Source organism: Aegilops tauschii, chromosome 5, assembly GCF_002575655.3.
Source record: "Aegilops tauschii subsp. strangulata cultivar AL8/78 chromosome 5, Aet v6.0, whole genome shotgun sequence".
Classification (NCBI taxonomy): domain Eukaryota; kingdom Viridiplantae; phylum Streptophyta; class Magnoliopsida; order Poales; family Poaceae; genus Aegilops; species Aegilops tauschii.
In genome coordinates this window covers 30,226,216-30,248,087 of record NC_053039.3, presented here as the reverse complement: position 1 = coordinate 30,248,087, position 21,872 = coordinate 30,226,216, and the positions used below count along the sequence as shown (strand labels likewise).

At 42.2% G+C, this 21,872-nt stretch overlaps 1 long non-coding RNA gene across 1 annotated transcript; it reads right to left on the bottom strand.

The window, feature by feature from the left end:
• Positions 1-955: 955 nt before the first annotated feature.
• On the bottom strand, positions 956-5,056 carry LOC109768330 (uncharacterized). The gene is made up of 3 exons (XR_002234077.4): positions 2,506-5,056; positions 1,620-2,420; positions 956-1,540 (listed from the first exon to the last, which is right to left on the bottom strand). It is a non-coding gene; the product is annotated as an uncharacterized lncRNA (long non-coding RNA).
• Positions 5,057-21,872: the final 16,816 nt, after the last annotated feature.

Sequence of the window (21,872 nt, the reverse complement as noted above, 5' to 3'; positions counted from 1 at the left end):
CCTTGAGATCTCAGAACAGCCCCCGAAGACTTTATCGATGAATGGATGAAATAAGTTTATCTATCTAAGACATCTTATATAAGGGAAGAAGCCAGCCCCTGATTGAAGAATGAAGAAGCTAGCCCGGGTAGACTTTAAGAGCTATTGCTTTGCCCATCTGTCTCGCTCTGTCTTGGAGGTCATAGAAAGATACGAAGGGCCTACTCACCTGATGTCGAAGGCGGGGGCGACAGTGTCCGGCAAGTCAAACGTGTCGAGCGTCGGCCATCGTGGATGATCCCGGCCTAGTAACGGCGGGAGTCCCGCTGACAAACGACATAGAAGAGCCCCGGGCTTGCAATGCGGACCTGCTCCGCAATTTTTTTACTTAGAATAATTTTCTCATTGTAATAATTATCCGAGTGACATTCAATGAAATAAAGTCTTACTTTTCCTGTATATCATCGAATTTGGCTACGTGCTATGACTCACTCCGGTGACACGATACACTCGGAAACTAAAACACTCCCAACGGGTGGGCTTAGCCACGATCCAGAATTCACCTATATTAAAAACTCATCCAAGTGGGGACATCCTCCTCACTTGGGGGCTTAGTGCCTTCGCCACGATCCAGAATTCGCCTAAGTTAAAAAAAACTCATCTGAGTGGGAACATCATCCTCACTCGAGGGCCTAGCTGCAAACTAGAGTTCACCTAAGTTAAAAACTCATCAGAGTGAGAACATCATCCTCACTCTGAGGTTTAGCCGCGAACCAGAATTTGCCTAAGTTAAAAACTCATCGAGTGGGAACATCATCCTCACTCGGCTTAGCCGCGAACCAGAATTCGCCTAAGTTAAAAAGTCATCCGAGTGGGTACGGGCTTAGCCGCGAACCAAAACTCGCCTAAGTCAAAAACACATCAGCAAATAATGCAGGGATTCAAACATCGGACTAAAACTTCGATCCATCCAAAGTTGTCAATGCAAAAGATCAAGTACGTGAGCTCCAAGATCATTAAAGTTTAGCGGTTACATAAAACCTGTCGGGATACCGAGGCAAATTCATTCGGAATTAAAAGTTTTTCAGTCATGCGTCCGACGCAGGGCTGGGTGGACCAACGAATGTGTCTAAGTCGATGTCATTTGCGATCCATGTGGCGGCCTTGATGAACGTCTCCATGAAGTCCTCGAACCTAAAAATTTTCTTGTTGGCGGCCTTGAAGGACATCAGCTTCTCTTCGTCCACATCCTTGCAGTGGACACGGATGAGTGAAAGCGCCACGTCAACTCTGCATCGAGCCGCGGACTTCTTCCATGATTGCACTCGGCTTGTGATCGCCTTCAGTCTGGTCATCATGGACTCCAGGCCACTCTGAAGCGTCACCTCTGGAAGCAATTCCTCGTCGATCATCTCCGTGGCGAGCTTCAGACGCTCTATGTAAGTCGCTGCATTGTTGATGTGCTCGTCCTGTCGGAGGATCGCCAATCCAGTGTTGTCCTTGAGCAGCAGCTGTTATTTCTCAATCCTCTCAGTCTCCAGCTCGGCATCAACATGGAATTCTGCACACAGAAACAAAGCGAAGATTAACATCTCCAGATATCCTGAAGTAAATGAAGCTCACTTGGCTAAACTTCATACCTTCGAGCTTCTTGCTCATCTCCTCGCTGAAGTCTTCGACGTACTCTTCGAGCTCAACCTTCTTTTTGAGGAGCTCGGCAACCTAGTCGCTCAGCTTTTTCCTCTCCTCCTCGAAAGCACTCGCCTGGGTATTGCACTTCATCTCCCACTCGGTGTACTGTTTCTTGAGCTCGGTGATCTCGCCTTTGATCACCTCAGCAGAAGCCTTTAGGGTCTTGCTCTCCTCCTTGAGCTTCTCGACTAACTTCAGCGACCGCTCGGCCGCTTTAGCCTACGCATACGCGTCCTTCCAGACCTCCGCTAGCTTGCTATCCTTTGTCCCTGAGAGCCTGCTTCATGGTTTCTAAAGAAATACCGGTCCTGAGCCTCTTTACAAGTCGGGCATTCTCTCTATGAACTTATACTAAAGCAAGTTTATTCGGATCAAAGGGAAAGAAAGCTTTGATGAGTAGTCGGATAGCAAAAGTAATCTCCCAAGGTTGACACATGCTTAACTCAGTCTAGCTCGTTTGGTTGACATGCAGGGCCGGCCCATAGATATACAGGGCCCCGGGGCAAGACAACAATAAGGGGCCCTTGTGTTTACTCAAAAGCTCAAAATATTTATATTTCAAAAGCAAAGTAATATCCAGTAAATAGGATAGTCTGATGATCTTAATTCGCACTCTAAAGCTGACAATACAATTTATTAGTTGATCAAGTGAACTACACCATGATAGCAATGAAATGATGTAGTTCAACAAAAGCTAGGTTTCCCCAAAAGCTTGCATTCCTAAATTTGAATGGAGACTTCATTTTGTTCTGCAAAACAAAAGTTCCTGTCAAAACTGGTCGCTACTTATATCTTTTGTGTTACCATCAGATAAAAAGTTAGGCATGAACTTACATTTGTTTCCGGATCTTCCCCAATTGGTCATGTTCTTCACTCCAAAGTTCTTCACCAAGATAATAACTCAATTCTTCCAAACATTTCTGCTCAAGGCATAGTAAAGGAAACTGAGCATTTCACGTCTATACTAGAACTTGGAAATTCGTCTAACAGTTCTAGAAGCAAAGTCATCGATCATTTATTTCATCCAACTTATCTTTCTCAATACATAAAGTAGCAAGACCATTTAATCGTTCTTGTGACATTGTTGACCTCAAATAGTTCTTTAACAATTTCAACTTCGAAAAGCTACGCTCTGCTGATGCTACGGTCATTGGTACAGTGAACAAAATTCGATAAGCAATTAAAACATTTGGAAAAAAGTCAATATCTCTAACAAACTCAAAAATCTCCATAGCGTGCAATAGCAAATCTGATTCTGGTAAAGTCATTTGCAGCAGTCTTAATTCAGAAAAAAAATCATCTAACTCAACATCGCATGAACCATTTCGTGAAAATGTTTCTACAAACTTAGCACAACATTTGCGTAGTTCAACATCATCCAATAACTTCATGTCTTTTGAGCTAAGTAAGAAGCCAAATATACTTTTGAACACTTTGAGTTCTTTGAATCTAGTTGTCAAAGAGACCTTTGCAATATCAACCACAACTAAGAAATAAATAACTTTGAACGCCTTCTCAACTTTTAGAACTTCTTCTTCGTTATCGGGTTCATCAAATTGTTTCTTCCTAGTAACGTTACGTTTTATTGGAAATGATGGTTCTATGCCCATGTCAATTGCAAGACCTTTGGCGATAGTCAAACAAGATGCAAATCCTTCATCTCTATACTTATCAAAAAAGTGCATTACGCCTTCAATTTGCTGCAAGGTAGAGTCGACACACATAGATGCAGACTGCAACTTCTTGCTCACCATGTTTACAGCAAAAAATATATCATGCCAAATAACCATGCCAAGTAAAAACTCAAAACTACCAAGTGCATCAAATAATTTTTTTGCGTCGCTCCTTGACTAGGCATCATCACAAATTTTACATAACTCGAACAAAGCTAGCCTTAATTGTGGAGCTTGATATCTAATAGCTTTTACACTTTTGATTCGACTCTCCCACCGAGTATTAGACAAACCTTTCACAGTTAAACTAGGAATATGGTCAAGTAAAACTTTCCATATTTTTGTGGAACTTGAAAATAAAACATAAATTCGTTGCACAATTCCAAAGAAGGATGTAGCTTTACTGCAAGAACTTGCCATATCACACAAAGTAAGATTGAGGCTATGACACACATATGGCATATATAGAGCTCTTGGATTTCTTTCAAATAAACGACTTTGTATCCCTTGTTTATTTCCTTTCATGTTGGAACCATTATCGTACCTTTGGCCCCTTACACTATCAATATTTAATCCATAAGCCACTATTGCATCAATAAGTACATTAAAAAGACCCAAACCAGAAGTGTCATCCACCGTCAAAAATTCCATAAAATATTCTTCTATTTTTATTTTCTTATTTGACATGTTGACACATCGAATACATTTGTTCTTGATGGTTAACATCTGGAGTACAATCAAGAATTATGGAGAAATATTTAGCCTCTTTAATAATTTGTAAGATAGAACTAGTAACACTAGAGGCCAAAAGAGAAATCAACTCATTCTGGATTTTGTGGCTGAGATAGTGATGATAAATTTCATCATTTTGAATTCGTCTAAGATGTTCTTGCATTATTGTATCAAATTCAGCAATCATCTCTACACATGCCAAAAAATTACCATTATTGTGTTGGTAAAGTTTCTCACTACATCCACGAAAAGCCAAGTTACGTTTACCAAGATTTTTAACAATGGCTACTAATCTCACTAACACTTGTCTCAAACGTTCTTTCTCCTTATTGATCTGCTACTGGATATCCTTATCAATGGTCTTATTTTGGCTAGTCTAACTTTTAACTCATTCCAAGTGTTCATGGTTTTAATATGCTCTACACCATTTTCATGTTCTTTAAGCCTCTCGCTAAGATAGCTTCCAGTCACTCAATCATTACCTGCTAACGCACTCTTGTTGCTATGGGATTTGAAAAGCTTGCAACAAAAGCAGTACACTTTGTTAACATGTTCAGAGTAAACCAACCATTTCCTGTCATGTACCTCTCCATTGCTCAACTTTCTGGAATAATAAGATTGTGAAAAACGTCTAGAATTAATATCTGGAGGGTACACAATATCATCATTTCTTACGGGACCCTTCTCAACTAAAATATCCCTAGCCTTATCATCCAGATTATCCCAGTTTCGTGGATCAAAAATGTCAACAGTGAATGGTTGTTGTTTATCGACACTCGGTGAATGAGTTACATTTTCTTGCTCACTGGAATTGTTATTACCCTCATTCATATCATCATCAGTAGAATTTGTATTCTCATCTGGTTGTTATTCAACACTTACTATGGCCAATTCCAGGGGATCTCTAGAAGAACTAACAGGTCTGAAAAAATTGTTAAGTGATCCTTTCAGGGATTTTACCTCTTCATCTTTTTCCTTTGGTGTCATGCCGGTAACAATGGAGATCATGACAGTACTTTGGAGATGGAGATCAAAGCACAAGATGATGATGGCCATATCATGTCACATATTTTGATTGCAAGTGATGTTTATCTTTTTTACATCTTATTTTGCTTAGTTTGGCGGTAGCTTTATAAGATGATCCCTTACTAAAATTTCAAGGTATAAATGTTCTCCCTGAGTATGCACCGTTGCGACAGTTCTTCGTGCCGAGACACCACGTGATGATCGGGTGTGATAAGCTCTACGTTCACATACAAGGGGTGCAAGCCAGTTTTGCACACGCAGAATACTCGCGTTAAACTTGACGAGCCTAGCATATGCAGATATGGCCTCGGAACACTGAGACCGAAAGATCGAGCGTGAATCATATAGTAGATATGATCAACATAGTGATGTTCACCATTGAAAACTACTCGATCTCACGTGATGATCGGACATGGTTTAGTTGATATGGATCACATGATCATTTAGATGACTAGAGGGATGTCTATCTAAGTGGGAGTTCTTAAGTAATATGATTAATTGAACTTTAATTTATCATGAACTTAGTCCTAATAGTATTTGCATAACTATGTTGTAGATCAATAGCTCGCGATGTAGCTCCCTGTTTATTTTTGATATGTTCCTAGAGAAAAATAAGTTGAAAGATGATAGTAGCAATGATGCAGACTTGGTCCGTGATCCGAGGATCATCCTCATTGTTGCACAGAAGAATTATGTCCTTGATGCACCGCTAGGTTACAGACCTATTGCAGGAGCAGATGCAGACGTTATGAACGTTTGACAAGCTCGGTATGATGACTACTTGATAGTTTAAGTGCACCATGCTTTACGCTTAGAACCGGGACTTCAAAAAATGTTTTGAACGCCACAGAGCATATAAGATGCTCCAAGAGTTGAAATTGGTATTTCATACTCATGCTCGTGCCGAGAGGTATGAGACCTCTGACAGTACTTTGCCTACAAGATGGAGGAGAATAGCTCAACCAGTGAGCATGTGCTCAGATTGTCTGGGTACTACAATTGCTTGAATCAAGTGGGAGTTAATCTTCCAGATAAGATAGTAATTGACAAAGTTCTCTAGTCACTATCACCAAGTTACTAGAACTTCGTGATGAACTATAATATGCAAGGGATGACGAAAGTAATTCCCGAGCTCTTCGCGATGGTGAAATCGGCGAGGTAGAAATCAGGAAAGAGCATCAAATGTTGATGGTTTACAAGACCACTAGTTTCAAGAAACGGGCAAAGGAATAGAAAGGGAACTTCAAGAAAGAATGACAAACAAGTTGTCACTCCCGTGAAGAAACCCAAACCTAGACTCAAGCCTGAAACTGAGTGCTTCTACTGCAAAGGAAATGGTCACTGGAAGTGGAACTGCCCCTAGATACTTGGCGGATAAGAAGGATGGCAAAGTGAACAAAGGTATATTTGATATACATGTTATTGATGTGTACTTTACTAGTGTTTATAGTAACCCCTCGGTATTTGATACTAGTTCAGTTGCTAAGAGTAGTAACTCGAAACAAGAGTTGCAAAATAAACAAAGACTAGTTAAGGGCGAGGCGACGATGTGTGTTGGAAATGATTCCAAGGATGATAAGATCACCATCGCACACTCCCTTTACCTTCGGGATTAGTGTTGAACCTAAAATAAATGTTATTTGTTTTTGCGTTGAGCATGAATATGATTAGATCATGTTTATTGCAATACGGTTATTCATTTAAGTCAAAGAATAATTGTTGTTCTGTTTACATGAATAAAACCTTGAATGGTCATACACTCAAAATAAATTGTTTATTGAATCTCGATCGTGTTGATACTGATATTCATAATATTGATGCCAAAAGATGCAAAGTTGATAATGATAGTGCCACATATTTGTCGCACTGCCGTTTAGGCCATATTGGTGTAAAGCGCATGAAGAAACTCCATGCTGATGGGCTTTTGGAATCACTTGATTATGAATCACTTGATGCTTGCGAACCATGCCTCATGGGCAAGATGACTAAGACTGCGTTCTCCGGAACAATGGAGCGAGCCACTGACTGTATGCGGTCCAATGAGTGTTGAGGCTCACGGCAGGTATCATTGTTTTCTGACCTTCACAGATGATTTGAGCAGATATATGTATATCTACTTGATGAAACACAAGTCTGAAACACTTGAAAAGTTCAAAGACTTTCAGTGTGAAGTAGAGAATCATCGTAACAAGAAAATAGAGTTTCTACGATCTAATCGCAGAGGCAAATATTTGAATTACGAGTTTGGCATTCAATTAAAACAATGTGGAATAGTTTCTGTGACTCCCGAATAATTAGGCTACAGTAATCACATACTAATGATGCCAAGTCACCATTGTCACTGTTGATTAATCTCGCGTTAGTCCAAAACCGAGTCAAATTCAAATTTCAAATAACAAGCTAAATTATTATTTCTTCAAACTATCAAATAAAAATGTTCGACGGGCGGCAAATATTCACTAAGTAATGAACATGTTGGAACAAACCTCATTTGGTTTCCCAATTTGCCCATGGAATTAATTTAGTGGAACAACAAGATTAAATAAAAGCATTTTAATTCAACTATAAATTTGAACAGTTCCAATTGGCCTCCAACTTTTTATGCAATCTCATAGTGTTGACTAGGAATTATGTGCAAAGTTTTATAGTTAACAAAAATCACTTGGCGGCTAAAATAAATAGAAAACAGTAAAGGAAAACTAAGTAAAAAAAGAAAATAACAGAAAAGTAAAACAAAGGGAAAAATAAAAAGAACCCCCCTCTCGTTGGGCGTCGACCCAGCTGGCCATCGGGCCAGCTAGGGTAGCTCACCTCACTCCCCATAACCCCATCGGCGGAAACCCTAGAGCCCACCGACACCCCACTCCGACCCACTCACTCTCTCCCTCCCCCCGATCTGGATCGAGATCGGGGGCACGGACTCGACCTGATGCCCTCGCCGCCGCCCGGAGCCACGTCACCGACCAGCGCCCCTCGCCGGACCGCCTCGACTTCCCCTTCCTCCCCAACGAATCACCCGAGCAGGAACGCCTCTGCATCGTCCCCTACGTCGTCTTCCTCAACCCACGGCCACCGCACGCCGTCGCCGATTTCGTCGCCGCCGAGCCTCCCCCGAGCCCGCTTTGCACCTCTACAGGCTCAACGTGAGCCCTTGCTTCCTCCCCTCTCTCTCTCTCTCATCACTGCTAGCTGCCCGTACGCGCCGCGGCCATACTTGCCGCTGCTCCCTGTCGTTGTGCTGTGCTGCTGCCGCTCCTGCTAATAGCAGCCAACGCCGCCGCTGCTCGTGCTAGTAGCCGCCGCTACTGCTTGCTGCAGCCGCGCCCGCGCAGTCTCGCTTGATGCTGCTCCGGCCACGGCGCTCGACCGCGCCGCCCCTGGCCTCGCCCCACTCCTCTGCTTCACCGTGCTCGCCTCGCCTTCCCCTTGTTCCGGCCAGCCCGCCCGCGTTCGCTACGCCTCTTCGGCTGCACCAGCGTCGCCGCATCCGCTGCACGCCGCCCGCACCTCCCACTGGCCACCCCTGTGTCGTGCCCAACGGCTGCCCTGCCCTCGCCAGCACGCGCGCGCTAGCACTGGCCCGTCGCCGCGCGCCGCTCCCCTGCTCCCGCGTTTCGCCCCATCCCCTACCGAGCCCGCCTCCCCGTGGCCTCGCCACTGCCGCCTCAGGCGGCCGGCCTCGCCCTCCCCCCGTCGATATGCGAGGATGCCCAATCGGGCTGGGCGCCAGCGCCCATAACTTGCACACCCGCTAAGGCTCCCCAAAGCCGCTGGCGATCGGGCCCCACACCCAGGAAAAAAATGTTTAAAATAAATAAATAGATAAAAAATATATGTTAATTAATGAATTAATTAAGTTAATTAATCTAGGTTAACCTAACTTAATTAGCCTGATAATTAAGCTGCTTAACTGTTAATTAGTTAACAACCAATGATAGTCGGGGCCCACGTGTGAGTTGACCGGTCAACCGTCAATGTTGACCACTGACGTTCCGCTGACGTCACGCTGATGCAATAATGAATTTTGTTCTATTAAATCTGTTAGTACGTGAAAATGAATTAAAATTTTGAAAAATAATATGCAATAAACCGTAAGTCGGATGAAAATACTTTATACATGAAAGTTGCTCATAACGACGAGACGAATCCGAATACGCAGCCCGTTCATCCGCCACACGTCCCTAGCATAGCGAGCATGTAACTTTCCCCCTTCGGTCCGTTTGTCCGAAAACGCGAAACTCCGGGAATACTTTTCCGGATGTTTCCCCCCTTCGCCGGTATCACCTACTACCGCGTTAGGGCACACCTAACACCGCTCGTTGTCCTGTCATGCCTATGTTTGCATTATATTTATTGTTTCTTCCCCCTCTTCTCTCGCTAGACACCGAGACCGACGCCGCTGCTACCCAGCACGACTACGGTGTTGACGACCCCTCCTTGCCAGAGCAACCAGGCAAGCCCCCCCCTTGATCAGCAGATATCGCCTATTCCTTCTCTCTACTGCTTGCATTTGAGTAGTGTAGCATGTTACTGCTTCCGGTTACTCCTATTCTGCTGCATAGCCTGTCATTGTTGCTACAGTTGTTACCCTTACCTGCAATCCTAAATTCTTAGTATAGGATGCTAGTATTCCATCAGTGGCCCTACATTCTTGTCCGTCTGCTATGCTATGCTACCGGGCCGTGATCACTCGGGAGGTGATCACGGGTATATAACTACATACATATTATATGATACATGTGATGACTAAAGTCGGGTCGGCTCGTAGAGTACCCGCATGTGATTCCGATGTGGGGGCTGAAAGGACAGGTGGCTCCAGGGACGGATTAAGGGGGGGGGGGACGAGGGGGACAAGACCCCCCCCCCCCCCCCCCCCCCCAACGATCGTGTCATCCCTTGATGGCGTTCTCTTAGTCACTAATTTTTTTGATTCCGTAGCTGTACGTAACGTGCTTTGCCCCCATATGGGCTTCAGCCTTTGCAATTAACGTGAAGCATCAGCATTTCAGCCCATGTACAGCCCAATGTATTTGCTAAATGAAGGAAAATGCCAGTGGCCAACCCATCATGGAGGACGCCCAGCCACGACTTGGGAGTTGGACTACGCACGCAGTCTCACACATATCGCTTAGACCCTAACCTCTTCGTTCCAAGCCGCTCCTGTGATCAGATCTCTCAATCGCGCCTCCGATCTCCATCGAGACGGGGCGAAGGGAAGGGGAAGCTGGGACTGGCGCCGATCCATGAACATGGTGCCGCCTTGCCGACATACCGGACGCAATGAAGAGCTGCAAGCCTAGGGCAGTCCCGGGATGTGAAAACTGGCACCGAATCGACAAGATTGCAACCAAAAATCGATCGCCGCTGCAATGTGTGGCTATAAGCCTGCGCCCTACGACCCCGCGACGATTGACCGACCAAGGATATTGTGCGGTTAGTCTTCTTCATTGATGTGTATTGTTAAACGGTTTTCTAGATTACATTTTACAAAGTTTCTGCGTTCAGATGGAATTAGCTTATGTGCGTAGCAATTTTGTTTTACCATCACAAGGCCTGAAGCACTAATCGATGATAAACTTTTGAATTAATAAATAGGGAAATAATTTATCCATTCTACAATGGAACTGGTTTTACAACCTGAATCTGGCTGTATGACTGTAATAACTATCGCAGTCAACTAGCAGCTAGTCAAAAAATAGCACCAATTCTAGTCCAGCAAACGAGCACACTTGATCTAGGTCACGGTAAAGCAAATAAGTTAAAGGTTGAAGATGCAAGGCTAACGCTTGGGATAACCACATGGTATGGTATGTCTATTTTTCTGCTTGTTGCCTTTTGCCCCCCCCCCCCCCTATGTCTAAATCATGGCTCCATCCCTGGGTGGCTCCATCTAGGTAGTGGTGGGCCTGAGTTCCCGACGGCCCCCGACTGTTACTTTTTGGCGGAGCGACATGGCAGGTTGAGACCACCTAGGTGAGAGGTGGGCCTGGCCCTGGTCGGCGTCCGCGGTTACTTCAAAATAACACGCTTAATGAGATCTTCGTATTTGATCTGAGTCTGGCCACTGGCCAATACGCACTAACCAACTACGCGGGAACAGTTATGGGCACTTGACGTCGTGGTATCAGCTGAAGCCTTCTTGACGTCAGCGACTGAGCGGCGCGCGCCAGGTTGGACCGCGTAACGCAACTTCCTTTGTAATGTAGGTTGCTAGGTCTGCTCACCGGCCGCCCACGCAACATGCAGGTGTGCAATGGGCGATGGGCCCAGACCCCTGCGCGCATAGGATTTAGACCGGGGCTGCGACGTGTTGATCTTCCTAGGCCGGGCATGACCCAGGAAAGTGGGTCCGGCCAGAGGGATCGAGCGTGTTGGGTAATGTGGTGCACCCCTGCAGGGAAGTTTATCTATTCGAATAGCCGTGATCCTCGGTAACAGGACGACTCGGAGTTGTACCTTGACCTTATGACAACTAGAACCGGATACTTAATAAAACACACCCTTCCAAGTGCCAGATATAACTCGGTGATCGCTCTCACACAGGGCGACGAGGGGAGGATTGGCGGGTAGGATTATGCTATGCGATGATTCTTGGTGAACTTACCATCTACTCTCTTCTACATGCTACAAGATGGAGGCTGCCAGAAGCGTAGTCTTCGACAGGACTAGTTATCCCCCTCTTATTCTGGCACTCTGCAGTTCAGTCCACCGATATTGCCTCTTTACACAGATACCGATGCATATGTAGTATAGATCCTTGCTTGCGAGAACTTTGGATGAGTACTCATGGTTGCTTTTCTCCCCCTTTTCCCCTTTTCCTTTCTTCCTGGTTGTCGCAACCAGATGCTGGAGCCCAGGAGCCAGACGCCATCGTCGACGACGACTCCTACTACACCGGAGGTGCCTACTACTACATGCAGGCCGCTGACGATGACCAGGAGTAGTTTAGGAGGATCCCAGGCAGGAGGCCTGCGCCTCTTTCGATTTGTATCCCAGCTAGCCTTCTTAAGGAAAACTTATTTAACTTATGTCTGTACTCAGATATTGTTGCTTCCGCTGACTCGTCTTTGATCGAGCACTTGTATTCGACCCCTTGAGGCCCCTGGCTTGTATTATGATGCTTGTATGACTTATTTTACTTTTAGAGTTGTGTTGTGATATCTTCCCGTGAGTCCCTGATCTTGATCGTACACATTTGCGTGTATGATTAGTGTACGATTGAATCGGGGGCATCATAGTTTCACAAACTCATGCCACCTGGAACACCACAACATAATGGTGTGTCCGAACGTCATAACCGTACTTTATTGGATATAGTGCAATCTATGATGTCTCTTACCGATTTACCACTATCGTTTTGGGGGTATGCATTAGAGACAACTACATTCATGTTAAATAGGGCACCGTCTAAATCCGTTGAGACGACACCGTATGAACTATGGTTTGGCAAGAAACCTAAGCTGTCGTTTCTTAAAGTTTGAGGTTGCAATGCTTATGTGAAAAAGTTTCAACCTGATAAGCTCAAACCCAAATCGGAGAAGTGCGTCTTCATAGGATACCCAAAAGAAAATGTTTGGTACACCTTCTATCACAGCTCCGAAGGCAAGATCTTTGTTGGTAAGTATGGATCCTTTCTAGAGAAGGAGTTTCTCTCGAAAGAAGTGAGTGGGAGGAAAGTAGAACTTGATGAGGTAATTGTACCTTCTCCCGAATTGGAAAATAGTTCATCACAGAAATCAGTTCCTGTGATGCCTACACCAATTAGTGAGGAAGATTAATGATGATGATCATGAAACTTCAGATCAAGTTACTACCGAACCTCGTAGGTTAACCAGAGTACGGTCCACACCAGAGTGGTACGGTAATCCTGTTCTGGAGGTCATGTACTTGACCATGACGAACCTACGAACTATGAGGAAGCGATGATGAGCCCAGATTCCGCGAAATGGCTTGAGGCCATGAAATCTGAGATGGGATCCATGTATGAGAACAAAGTGTGGACTTTGTTTGACTTGCCCGATGATCGGCAAGCCATAGAAAATAAATGGATCTTCAAGAGGAAGACAGACGCTGATAGTAGTGTTACTATCTACAAAGCTAGACTTGTCGAAAAAGGTTTTTGACAAGTTCAAGGTGTTGACTACAATGAGATTTTCTCACTTGTATCGATGCTTAAAAGTCTGTCCGAATCATGTTAGCAATTGCCGCATTTTATGAAATTTGGCAAATGGATGTCAAACATGCATTCCTTAAATGGATTTCTTAAAGAAGAGTTGTATATGATGCAACCAGAAGGTTTTGTTGATCCTAAAGGTGCTAACAAAGTGTGCAAAGCTCCAGCGATCCATCTATGGACTGGTGCAAGCATCTCGGAGTTGGAATATACGCTTTGATGAGTTGATCAAAGCATATAGTTTTATACAGACTTGCGGTGAAGCCTGTATTTACAAGAAAGTGAAGGGAGCACTACAGCCTTTCTGATAAGTATATGTGAATGACATATTGTTGATCAGAAATGATGTAGAAGTTTCTGGAAAGCATAAAGGAATGTTTGAAAGGATTTTTTTAAAGAAAGACCTCGGTGAAGCTGCTTACATATTGGGCATCAAGATCTATAGAGATAGATCAAGACGCTTGATAAGTTTTTTCAATTAGTGCATACCTTGACAAGAGTCAAAGAAGGAGTTCTTGCCTGTGTTGCAAGGTGTGAAGTTGAGTAAGACTCTGCTACCTCTTGAGCATGCGTTGGTTTTCCCTTGAAGAGGAAAGGGTGATGCAGCAAAGTAGCATAAGTATTTCCCTCAGTTTTTGAGAACCAAGGTATCAATCCAGTAGGAGGCCACACGCAAGTCCCTCGTACCTACACAAACAAATAAGAACCTTGCAAGCAAGGCGATAAAGGGGTTGTCAATCCCTTCACGGCCACTTGCAAAAGTGAGATCTGATAAAGATGATAAGATAATTTTTTTGGTATTTTTAGGATAAAGATTGAAAGGAAAGATTGCAAAATAAACGGCGACAGAAATAGCTAGTTGACGGGAGATTAATATGATGGAAAATAGACCCCGGGGCCATAGGTTTCACTAGTGGCTTCTCGCAAGATAGCATAAGTATTACGGTGGGTGAACAAATTACTGTCGAGCAATTGATGGAATAGTGCATAGTTATGATGTAGAGGGATAAACTCAAGCAATATGATATAAACCCCATCTTTTTATCCTCGATGGCAACAATACAATACGTGGCGTTTCGCTTTCTGTCTTTGGGATCGAGCAACACAAGATTGAACCCAAAGCTAAGCACTTCTCCCATTGCAAGAAAGATCAATCTAGTAGGCCAAACCAAACTGATAATTCGAAGAGACTTGCAAAGATAACAAATCATACATAAAAGAATTCAGAGGCGATTCAAATATTGTTCATAGATAGTCTTGATCATAAACCCACAATTCATCGGATCTCGACAAACACACCGCAAAAAGAGTTACATCAAATAGATCTCCAAGAAGATGGAGGAGAACTTTGTATTGAGATCCAAAGAGAGAGAAGAAGCCATCTAGCTAATAACTATGGAACCGAAGGTCTGAGGTAAACTACTCACACATCATCGGAGAGGCTATGGGCTTGATGTAGAAGCCCTCCGTGATCGATTCCCCCTCCGACGGAGCGCCGGAAAAGGCCCCAAGATGGGATCTCATGGGTAAAGAAGGTTGCGGCGTTGGAAATAGGGTTTCGTGGTGCTCCCGGATGTTTTGGGGGTACATGGCTATATGTAGGAGGAAGAAGTAGGTCGGTGGAGCTGCGAGGGGCCCACGAGGGTGGGGGGCGCGCCCAGGGGGCAGGCTCGCCTCCCTGCCTCGTGGCCTCCTCGCTTCTTTCTTGACATCCACTCTAAGTCCTCTGGATCACGTTTGTTCCAAAAATCACTCTCCTGAAGGTTTTATTCTGTTTGGATTCCGTTTGATATTCCTTTTCTGCGAAACACTGAAATAGGCAAAAAAAACAGCAATTTGTACTGGGCCTTGGGTTAGTAGGTTAGTCCCAAAAATAATATAAAAGTGTATAATAAAGCCTATTAAACATCCAAAACAGATAATATAATAGCATGGAACAATCAAAAATTATAGATACATTGGAGACGTATCAAGCATCCCCAAGCTTAATTCCTGCTCGTCCTCGAGTAGGTAAATGATAAAACAGAATATTTGATGTAGAATGCTACCTAGCATATTGTTCAATGTAATTTTCTTTATTGTGGCATGAATGTTCAGATCCGAAAGATTCAAGATAAAAGTTTAATATTGACATAAAAATAATAATACTTCAAGCATACTAACTAAGCAATCATGTCTTCTCAAAATAACATGGCCAAAGAAAGTTCATCCCTACAAAATCATAGTATGGTCATGCTCCATTTTCGTCACACAAGAATGCTCTCATCATGCACAACCCCGATGACAAGCCAAGCAATTGTTTCATACTTTAGTAATCTCAAACGTTTTTCAACATTCACGCAGTACATGAGCGTGAGCCATGGACATAGCACTATGAGTGGAATAGAATATAATGATGGGGGTTGTGTGGAGAAGACAAAAAAGGAGAAAGTCTCACATTGACGCGGCTAATCGGGCTAGGGAGATGCCCATCAATTGATGTCAATGCAAGGAGTAGGGATTGCCATGCAACGGATGCACTAGAGCTATAAATGTATGAAAGCTCAACAAAAGAAACTAAGTGGGTGTCCATCCAACTTGCTTGCTCACGAAGACCTAGGGCATTTGAGGAAGCCCATGGTTGGAATATACAAGCCAAGTTCTATAATGAAAAATTCCCACTAGTATATGAAAGTGACAAAACAAGAGACTCTCCATCAGAAAGATCATGGTGCTACTTAGAAGCACAAGTGTGGAAAAAGGATAGTAGCATTGTCCCTTTTTTCTTTTCTTTTTTTTGAGCCTTCCTTTTTTTATTTGGCCTTTCTTTTTTTTGGTACAATGCTCTATTAATGATGATCATCACACTTCTATTTATTTACAACTCAATGATTACAACTCGATACTAGAACAAAATATGACTATATGAATGCCTCCGGCGGTGTACCGGGATGGGCAATGAATCAAGAGTGACATGTATGAAATAATATGCATGGTGGCTTTGCCACAAATACGATGTTAACTACATGATCATGCAAGGCAAAATGACAATGATGAAGCGCGTCATAATAAACAGAACGGTGGAAAGTTGCATGGCAATATATCTCGGAATGTCTATGGAAATGCCATAATAGCTAGGTAGGTATGGTGGTTGTTTTGAGGAAGATACAAGGAGGTTTATGTGTGATAGAGCGTATCATATCACGGGGTTTGGATGCACCGGCGAAGTTTGCACCAAGTCTCAAGGTGAGAAAGGGCAATGCACGGTACCGAAGAGGCTAGCAATGATGGAAGGTTGAGAGTGCGTATAATCCATGGACTCAACATTAGTCATAAAGAACTCACATACTTATTGCAAAAATCTACAATTCATCAAATACCAAGCACTATGAGCATGCTCCTAGGGGGATAGATTGGTAGGAAAAGACCATCGCTCGTCCCCGACCGCCACTCATAAGGATGACAATCAAAGAACACCTCATGTTTCAAATTTGTTACACAACATTTACCATACGTGCATGCTACGGACCTTGCAAACATCAACACAAGTATTTCTCAAATTCACAACTACTCATCTAGCACAACTCTAATATTACCATATCCATATCTCAAAACAATCATCAAGTATAAAACTTCTCTTAGTATTCAATGCACTTATATGAAAGTTTTTATTATATCCAACTTGGATGCCTATCATATTAGGACTAATTTTATAGCCAAAGCAAATTACCATGCTGTTCTAAAGGACTCTCAAAATAATATAAGTGAAGCATGAGAGATCAATAATTTCTATAAAATAAAACCACCACCGTACTCTAAAAGATATAAGTGAAGCACTAGAGCAAAATTATTTAGCTCAAAAGATATAAGTGAAGCACATAGAGTATTCTAATAAATTCTGATTCATGTGTGTCTCTCCCACAAGGTGTGTACAGCAAGGATCATTGTGGCGAACTAAAAAGCAAAGACTCAAATCATACAAGACGCTCCAAGCAAAACACATATTATGTGGTGAATAAAAATATAGCATCATGTAAAGTTACCGATGGACGAAGACGAAAGAGGGGATGCCTTCCGGGGCATCCCCAAGCTTAGGCTTTTGGTTGTCCTTGGATTTTACCTTGGGGTGCCTTGGGCATCCCCAAGCTTAGGCTCTTGCCACTCCTTTTTCCATAATCCATCAAATCTTTACCCAAAAACTTGAAAACTTCACAACACAAAACTCAACAGAAAATCTCATGAGATCCGTTAGCGAAATAAAACAAACCACCACCTTAAGGTACTGTAATGAACTCATTCTTTATTTATATTGGTGTTAAATCTACTTTATTCCAACTTCTCTATGGTTCATAACCTCCGATACTAGCCATAGATTCATCAAAATAAGCAAACAACACACGAAAAACAGAATCTGTCAAAAACAGAACAGTCTGTAGTAATCTGTATCTAACGTAAACTTATGTAACTCATAAAACTCTACAAAAATAGTAAGACCTAGATAATTTGTTTATTGATCTAATGCAATTGGAATCAGTATTTTATCCCGTTCTGGTGACGTTTGACAATTGTTTTCGTGAGTAGAAAGTTTCTGACTTTTTCAGCAAGATCAAATAACTATCATCCAAGAAGATCCTATAGGTTTTACTTGGCACAAACACTAATTAGAACATAAAACCACATCTAACCAGAGGCTAGATCCAAGATTTATTTCTAAACAGAACCAAAAATCAAGAAACAAAAATAAAATTGGGTTGCCTCCCAACAAGCGCTATCGTTTAACGCCCCTAGCAAGGCAAAAAGGCAAGGATAGATCTAGGTATTGCCATCTTTGGCATGCAATCCATAAGTGGCTCTCATAATAGATTAATAAGGTAATTTAATTTTCCTTCTAGAAAATTGTTCCATGCCTTTCCTTAACGGAAATTGGAATCTAATATTCCCTTCTTTCATATCAATAATTGCACCAATCGTTCTAAGGAAAGGTCTACCAAGAATAATAGGACATGAAGGATTGCAATCTATATCAAGGACAACGAAATCTACGGGCACATAATTCTTATTTGCAACAATAAGAACATCATTAATTCTTCCCATAGGTTTCTTAATGGTGGAATCTGCAAGATGCAAGTTCATGGAACAATCATCAAATTCACAGAAACCTAACACATCACATAAAGTTTTTGGAATCGTGGAAACACTAGCACCCAAATAACACAAAGCATAGCATTCATGATCTCTAATATTAATTTTAATAGTAGGTTCCCACTCATCATAAAGTTTTCTAGGGATAGAAACTTCTAATTCAAGCTTTTCTTCATAGGATTGCATTAAAGCATCAACGATATGTTTGGTAAAAGCTTTATTTTGACTATAAGCATGAGGAGAATTTAACATGGATTGCAACAAGGAAATACAATCTATTAAAGAACAATTATCATAATTAAATTCCTTGAAATCCAAAATAGTGGGTTCATTGCTATGTAAAGTTTTGACCTCTTCAATCCCACTTATACCAATTTTTGCATCAAGATCTAAAAACTCTGAATCATTGGGATGCCTTCTAATTAAAGTTGACTCATCTCCAGTCCCATCATTATCAAGATTCATATTGCAAAACAAAGATTTAATAGGAGACACATCAATCACTTTTAGATCTTCATCCTTATTATCATGAAAACTACAATAACACGCTTTCACAAGCAATCTTTTTTAGCATGCATCCTAGCGGTTCTTTCTTTGCACTCATCAATGGAAATTCTCATGGCTTTGAGAGACTCATTGATATCATGCTTAGGCGGAATAGATCTAAGTTTCAAAGAATCAGCATCAAGAGAAATTCTATCCACGTTCCTAGCGAACTCATCAACCTTAAGCAATTTTTCTTCAAGCAAGGTATTGAAATTCTTTTGAGAATTCATAAACTCTTTAACTCTACTCTCAAAATCAGAGGGCAGATTATTAAAATTTCCACAAGAATTGTTGTAGGAATTACCATAATTATTAGAGGATTACTAGGGAATGGCCTAGGATTAAAGTTTCCTCTGTAAGCGTTCTTTCCAAAATTGTTCCTACCAACAAAATTCACATCCATAGATTCATTATTATTCTCAATCAAAGTAGACAAAGGCATATCATTAGGATCAGAAGAGACACTCTCATTAGCAAACAATTTCATGAGTTCATCTATCTTTCCACTCAAAACATTAATCTCTTCTATCGCATGAACCTTTGTACAAAAGTAGATCTTTCGGTGTGCCTTTGAGAATAATTAACCATAATATTATCTAGGAGTTTATTAGCTTCTCCCGCGGCCGAATCTAAAAGGTTTCTAGAAGCAAAATTCAATCCTGCATAAAAAATTTGTATGATCATCCATAAATTCAAACCATGTGTAGGGCAATTACGTATCATTAATTTCGTCCTCTCCCAATATTTTGCAACATGCTCATGGTCAAGTTGCTTAAAATTCATAATGTCGTTTCTAAGAGAGATGATCTTAGCGGGAGGAAAATATTTAGAGATAAAAGCATCTTTGCATTTATTCAATGAATCAATACTATTTTTAGGCAAAGACGAAAACCAAGTTTTAGCACGATCCCTAAGCGAAAACGGAAATTGCTTCAACTTAACAATATCATTATCAACATCTTTCTTCTTTTGCATATCACACAAATCAACAAAGTTGTTTAGGTGTGTAGCGGCATCTTCACTAGAAAGGCCAGAGAATTGATCTTTCATAACAAGATTCAGCAAGGCAGCATTAATTTCACAAGATTCATCATCGGTAATAGGAGCAATCGGGGTGCTAAGAAAATCATTGTTGTTGGTATTGGAAAAGTCACACAATTTAGTATTATCTTGAGCCATCGTGACAAGCAAGAAATCCAACACGCAAGCACACAGGAAGCAAGCGAAAAAGAGGCGAACAGAAAGAGAGGGCGAATAAAATGGCAAGGGTGAAGTGGGGGAGAGGAAAACGAGAGGCAAATGGCAAATAATGTAATGCGAGGGATAAGAGTTTGTGATGGGTACTTGGTATGTCTTGACTTGTGCGTAGACTCCCCGGCAACGGTGCCAGAAATCCTTCTTGCTAACTCTTGAGCATGCGTTGATTTTCCCTTGAAGAGGAAAGGGTGATGCAGCAAAGTAGCATAAGTATTTCCCTTAGTTTTTGAGAACCAAGTTATCAATCCAGTAGGAGGCAACACGCAAGTCCATCGTACCTACACAAACAAATAAGAACCTTGCAACCAACGCGATAAAGGGGTTGTCAATCCCTTCACGGCCACTTGCAAAAGTGAGATCTGATAGAGATGATAAGATAATATTTTTGGTATTTTTATGATAAAGATTGAAAGTAAGGATTGCAAAATAAACGGCGACAGATATAGCTAGTTGACGGGAGATTAATATGATGGAAAATAGACCCGGGGGCCATAGGTTTCACTAGTGGCTTCTCTCAAGATAGCATAAGTATTATGGTGGGTGAACAAATTACTGTCGAGCAATTGATAGAATAGTGCATAGTTATGAGCATATCTAGGCATGGTCATGTATATAGGAATCACGTCTGCGACAAGTAGACCGAAACAATTCTGCATCTACTACTATTACTCCACACATCGACCGCTATCCAGCATGCATCTAGAGTATTAAGTTCATAAGAACAGAGTAACGCATTAGGCAAGATGACATGATGTAGAGGGATAAACTCAAGCAGTATGATATAAACCCCATCTTTTTATCCTCAATGGCAACAATACAATACGTGTCATTTCCCTTTTTGTCACTGGGATCGAGCAACGCAAGATTGAACCCAAAGCTAAGCACTTCTCCCATTGCAAGAAAGATCAATCTAGTAGGCCAGACCAAACTGATAATTCGAAGAGACTTGCAAAGATAACAAATCATACATAAAAGAATTTAGAGGAGATTCAAATATTGTTCATAGATAATCTTGATCATAAACCCACAATTCATCGGATCTCGACAAACACACCGCAAAAAGAGTTACATAACTACGGACCCGAAGGTCTGAGGTAAACTACTCACAATTTTATGCAGATCGAGGAGAACTTTGTATTGAGATCCAAAGAGAGAGAAGAAGCCATCTAGCTAATAACTACGGACCCGAAGGTCTGAGGTAAACTACTCACACATCATCGGAGAGGCTATGTTGTTGATGTAGAAGCCCTCCGTGATCGATTCCCCCTCCGGCGGAGCGCCGGAAAAGGCCCCAAGATGGGATCTCATGGGTACAGAAGGTTGCGTCGGTGGAAATAGGGTTTCGTGGTGCTCCTGGATGTTTTGGGCGTACATGGGTATATATAGGCGGAAGAAGTAGGTCGGTGGAGCTGCGAGGGGCCCACGAGGGTGGGGGCGCGCCCAGGGGGGCAGGCGCGCCTCCCTGCCTCGTTGCCTCCTTGCTTCTTTCTTAAAGTCCACTCCAAGTCCTCTGGATCACGTTTGTTCCAAAAATCACTCTCCCGAAGGTTTTATTCCGTTTGGATTCCATTTCATATTCCTTTTCTGTGAAACACTGAAATAGGCAAAAAAAACAACAATTTGTACTGGGCCTTGGGTTAGTAGGTTAGTCCCAAAAAAATATAAAAGTCTAT